The sequence below is a fragment of the Arachis stenosperma genome, chromosome 2 (assembly GCF_014773155.1).
Source record: "Arachis stenosperma cultivar V10309 chromosome 2, arast.V10309.gnm1.PFL2, whole genome shotgun sequence".
NCBI classification, from domain to species: Eukaryota; Viridiplantae; Streptophyta; class Magnoliopsida; order Fabales; family Fabaceae; genus Arachis; species Arachis stenosperma.
Window position 1 is genome coordinate 50,591,263 of NC_080378.1, and position 6,382 is coordinate 50,597,644.

Sequence of the window (6,382 nt, forward strand, 5' to 3'; positions counted from 1 at the left end):
TAGAGATGGCAGACAATTCAAGAAAATAAGCTTATGGGCTTGTAGAGGATGTTCTGGTGAAGATTGAAGACCATTACATCCCTGCTGATTTCATAGTCCTAGAGACTGGGAAATGCATAGATGAATCCATCATCCTTGGCAGACCCTTCCTAGCCACAGCTAAGGCTGTGATTGATGTGGACAGAGGAGAATTGATCATTCAAGTGAATGAAGAATCCTATGTGTTTAAGGCTCAAGGATATCCCTCTGTCACCATGGAGAGGAAGCATGAAGAGCTTCTCTCAAATCAGAGTCAAACAGAGCCCCCACAGTCAAACTCTAAGTTTGGTGTTGGGAGGTTCCAACATTGCTCTGAGCATCTGTGAGGCTCCATGAGAGCCCTCTGTCAAGCTACTGACATTAAAGAAGCGCTTGTTGGGAGGCAACCCAATGTTATATTTAATCTATTTTCTTTTGATATTTTATGTTTTCTTTAGGTTGATGATCATGGGAAGTCACAAAATCAATTGAAAAAGCAAAAACAGAATGAAAAAACAGGAAGAAAAACAGCACACCCTGGAGGAAGATCCTGTTGGCGTTTAAACGCCAGTAAGGGTAGCAGTTGGGCATTTAACGCCCAGTCTAGCACCATTCTGGGCGTTTAACGCCAGAAAGGGGCACCAGACTGGCGTTAAACGCCAGGAAAGGGCAAGAAGCTGGCGTTAAACGCCAGAAATGGGCACCAGCCCGGCGTTTAACGCCAGAATTGGCATGAAGTGCATTTTTGCACGCCACTTGGTGCAGGGTTGAATTTTCCTTGACACCTCAGGATCTGTGGACCCCACAGGATCCCCACCTACCCCACCACCCTCTCTCTTCTTCACCCATTCACCAATCACCTCAACCACTCTTCCCCAAAAACCCCTCACCTATCAAATCCCATCTTTCTCTTCACCACTCACATCCATCCTTCATAAAACCCCACCTACCTCACCATTCAAAATTCAAATCACTTTCCCACCCAAACCCACCCGTAATGGCCGAACCCTACCCCTCTCTCCACCCCTATATAAACCCATCTTCACCCCCTCATTTTCACACAACCTAAACACTACTTCTCCCCTCTTTGGCCAAACCACAAAGCCACCTCCTTCTCCCCTATTTCTTCTTCTTCTACTCTCTTCTTTCTTCTTTTGCTCGAGGACGAGCAAACCTTTTAAGTTTGGTGTGGTAAAAGCATTGCTTTTTGTTTTTCCATAACCATTTATGGCATCCAAGGCCGGAAAAATGTCTAGAAAGAGGAAAGGAAAGGCAAAAGCTTTCACCTCCGAGTCATGGGAGATGGAGAGATTCATCTCAAGGGTGCATCAAGACCACTTCTATGAAGTTGCGGCCTTGAAGAAGGTGATCCCCGAGGTCCCTTTCAAACTCAAAAAGAGTGAATATTCGGAGATCCGACATGAGATTCGAAGAAGAGGTTGGGAAGTTCTCACCAACCCCATTCAACAAGTCAGAATCTTAATGGTTCAAGAGTTCTATGCCAATGCATGGATCACCAAGAACCATGATCAAAGTGTGAACCCGGACCCTAAGAATTGGCTTACAATGGTTCGAGGGAAATACTTAGATTTTAGTCCGGAAAATGTAAGGTTGGCATTCAACTTGCCCATGATGCAAGGAGATGAACATCCTTACACTAGAAGGGTCAACTTTGATCAAAGGTTGGACTAAGTCCTCACTGACATTTGTGAAGAGGGCACCCAATGGAAGAGAGATTCAAGAGGGAAGCCAGTTCAATTGAGAAGGCATGACCTCAAGCCCATGGCTAGAGGATGGTTGGAGTTTATCCAATGCTCAATCATTCCCACTAGCAACCGGTTCGAAGTTACTCTAGACCGGGCCATCATGATTCATAGCATCATGATTGGAGAAGAAGTAGAAGTTCGAGGTTATAGCCCAAGAACTCTATAAGGTGGCGGACAAGTCCTCTACCTTGGCAAGGTTAGCCTTTCCTCATCTCATTTGTCACCTCTGTTATTCAGTTGGAGTGGACATAGAAGGAGACATACTCATTGATGAGGACAAGCCCATCACTAAGAAAAGGATGGATCAAACAAGAGACCCCACTCATCATGAAATCCCTGAGATGCCTCAAGGGATGCACTTTCCTCCACAAAACTATTGGGAGCAAATCAACACCTCCCTAGGAGAACTAAGTTCCAACATGGGACAACTAAGGGTGGAGCACCAAGAACATTCCATCCTCCTCCATGAAATTAGAGAAGATCAAAGAATCATGAGAGAGGAGCAACAAAGACAAGGAAGAGACATTGAGGAGCTCAAGCACTCCATAAGACCTTCAAGAGGAAGAACAAGCCGCCATCACTGAGGTGGACCCGTTCTTTAATCTCCTTGTTCTTTATTTTCCCTGTTTTTCGAATTTTCATGCTTATGTTATCCATGTTTGTGTCTTATGATCATTAGTGTCTTAGTGTCTATGCCTTAAAGTTATGAATGTCCTATGAATCCATCACCTTTCTTAAAAAAATGTTCTTAATTGAAAAAGAAAAGAATTGCATGAATTTCAGATTTTATAACAGATTAATTATTTTGATGTGGTGGCAATACTTTTGTTTTCTGAATGTATGCTTGAACAGTGCATATGTCTTTTGAATTTGTGGTTCATGAATGTTAAAGTTGTTGGCTCTTAAAAGAATGATGAGAAAGGAGACATGTTACTGAGGATCTGAAAAATCATAAAAATGATTCTTGAAGCAAGAAAAAGCAGTGAATACAAAAAAAAAAAGAGAAAAAGCGAAAAAAAAGGGGAAAAAGAGAAAAAGAAAGAAAAAGAAAGAAATAAAGTTGTGATCCAAGGCAAAAAGAGTGTGCTTAAGAACCCTGGACACCTCTAATTGGGGACTTTAGCAAAGCTGAGTCACAATCTGAAAAGGTTCACCCAATTATGTGCCTGTGGCATGTATGTATCCGGTGGTAATACTGGAAGACAGAGTGCTTTGGGCCACGGCCAAGACTCAATAAGTAGCTGTGTTCAAGAATCATCATACTTAACTAGGAGAATCAATGACACTATCTGGATTCTGAGTTCCTAAAGAAGCCAATCATTCTGAATTTCAAAGGATAGAGTGAGATGCCAAAACTGTTCAGAGGCAAAAAGCTAAAAGCCCCGCTCATCTAATTAATACTGATCTTCATTAGATGTTTTTGGAATTCATTGCATATTCTCTTCTTTTTATCTTATTTGATTTTCAGTTGCTTGAGGACAAGCAACAATTTAAGTTTGGTGTTGTGATGAGCGGAAAATTTGTACGCTTTTTGGCATTGTTTTTAGTATGTTATTAGTATGATTTAGTTAGTTTTTAGTATATTTTTATTAGTTTTTAATTAAAATTTACTTTTCTGGACTTTACTATGAGTTTGTGTGTTTTTCTGTGATTTCAGGTATTTTCTGGCTGAAATTGAGGGACCTGAGCAAAAATCTGATCCAGAGACTAAAAAGGACTGCAGATGCTGTTGGATTCTGACCTCCCTGCACTCGAAGTGGATTTTCTGGAGCTACAGAAACCCAATTGGCGCGCTCTCAACGTCGTCGAAAAGTAGACATCCTGGGCTTTCCAGCAATATATGATAGTCCATACTTTTCCCAAGATTTGATGGCCCAAACCGGCGTTCAAAGTCACCTTCAGAATTCCCAGCGTTAAACGCCGGAACTGGCACCAAAATGGGAGTTAAACGCCCAAACTGGCAGAAAAGCTGGCGTTTAACTCCAAGAAGAGTCTCTACACGAAAAAGCTTCAATGCTCAGCCCAAGCACACACCATGTGGGCCCGGAAGTGGATTTTTATGTCATTTACTCATCTTTGTAATTCTTAAGCTACTAGTTCCCTATAAATAGGACCTTTTGCTATTGTGTTAGACATCTGGGTAGCTATCTTTAGTCTTATGCTATCTTAGATCATTGGGAGGCTGGCCTCATGGCCATGCCTAGACCTTTTTCTTATGTATTTTCAACGGTGGAGTTTCTACACACCATAGATTAAGGTGTGGAGCTCTGCTGTACCTCGAGTATTAATGCAATTACTATTGTTCTTCTATTCAATTCAGCTTGTTCTTGTTCCAAGATATCACTTGTTCTTCAACTTGATGAATATGATCATCCGTGACACTCATCATCATTCTCACCTATGAACGTGTGACCGTCAATCACCTCCGTTCTACCTTAGATTGGGTGGATATCTCTTGGGTTCTTTAACTGGAATCTTCGTGGTATAAGCTAGAATTGATGGCGGCATTCAAGAGAATCCGGAAGATCTAAACCTTGTCTGTGGTATTCTGAGTAGGATTCAATGATTGAATGACTGTGACGAGCTTCAAACTCGCGATTGTGGGGCGTTAGTGACAGACGCAAAAGAATCACTGGATTCTATTCCGACATGATCGAGAACCGACAGCTGGATAGCCGTGCCATGACAGGGTGCGTTGAACATTTCCACTGAGAGGATGGGAGGTAGCCACTGACAACGGTGAAACCCTTGCATACAGCTTGCCATGGAAAGGAGTAAGAAGGATTGGATGAAGACAGTAGGAAAGCAGAGAGACGGAAGGGACAAAGCATCTTCATACGCTTATCTGATGTTCTCACCAATGAAATACATAAGTATCTCTATCTTTATCTTTATGTTTTAGTCATATATCATCCATAACCATTTGAGTCTGCCTGACTAAGATTTACAAGGTGACCATAGCTTGCTTCATACCAACAATCTCCGTGGGATCGACCCTTACTCGCATAAGGTTTATTACTTGGACGACCCAGTGCACTTGCTGGTTAGTTGTGCGAAGTTGTGTTTATGCCATGGTATTGAGCACCAAGTCTTTGGGGCCATTACTAGGGATTATTTGAGTTGTGAAAAAGAAGTGATCACAATTTCGCATACCATTTACCCTAGGGAAATCTAGCTTTAGTGCACTCCAAGTCAATTAGCAATTTCTAATTCCAAATCAACAATTGACATAAGCTATTCAACTCTTTCTAATGGTCCAAACCCTATGCCAAGTAAGAAACTTTTACTCCATAACTAGTGTTGGCATTTTATCAAACAATTGATGAGCAAGGATGAAAGGCATAGTAAGAATGGGAAGAAATTAGAATTAAAAGTGCTTCAACACAAGAAATTAACAACAATCAACAAAGAACAACAATGGAAATGAACTTCTCAAGAAATTGATAGAATCCAAAACTACAAAGTTGAATCTAGGATCTTTGAGAATTGAGCAATTACAAGCACTAATTGAGATTAGAGAAGAAGATCTATAACATGAACAAAGTAAATTGAGAATTGCAATAGATCTCACCAAAGTGTGATTGAGAATTCAGAAATGGAAGAAGATGAACCCTAATGAGAGCTTGGAATCTCTCTCTCTCTACCCAAGAGTGTAACTAACATTAGCAAAATATCTAGAACCATCTAAAATGAACCCAAAAGTCCCTTAACCCCTTCAACCCTTGGTCTTCTTAAGCTTTTCCCGCCAAGGCACTTTCCCAAGATGGGATCTCCAACTGTCTCCACGCCCAGGTCACGCGACTCTTTAAAAAAATCATATTCGAGCATCGGCGCGCACGCACAAAGCACGCGTGCGCGCCACTGGGGCATCTTGCAATGCGAGCAGAAGCGTAACATACGCGTGCGCGCCCATGGGGATCATGGCTTAGCCGCTACACGTGCCGGCTCGTAGCTTGGCTTCTGACTTTGGCTCCTAGCTGCGCAATCCACGCGGGCGCGCCAAGTACGCGCACGCGCCCTTGCTGAAGTTCCCAAGGCTCAATTTCTCATGCTCCCTTCCTTTGCACCCATTCTCCTTCTCCCTTACGGTTCATCCATGCCCTATATTCTGAAACCACTTAACACACAGGTCACGGCATCGAATGGCACCAAGAGAATATTAGAAATGTATCTAGTTTAGTGCAAAATACGCATGTTTTCATCCATGAGGCAAAAATTAGGAAAGAAACACAAAGTCTTGTATTTTCATATGAAAAGCGTGTGGAATCATTGATAAAACCTCTGAAATCAATACAAGATAAACCCTCAAAATGGGGTTTATCAACCTCCCCACACTTAGATTCTAGCATGTCCTCATGCTTAGAGAAATGCAAAAGACCGAAGGATCATAAAGGTATAAGACTCATGAGGTGCAACCTACTTACATGAATGCAACTATGACTAGTACTACTATCTACTTGGTTAGGAACAAATCAACCTTCCTAAGATACATGCAAACATATAGGGTAAGATAGTGGTCAACACATGGGACTTACCAATTTTCAGTCATCAAGTGCAATATACGCAACTTTGCATGAAGAATGCTCGTGAGAGCCGGG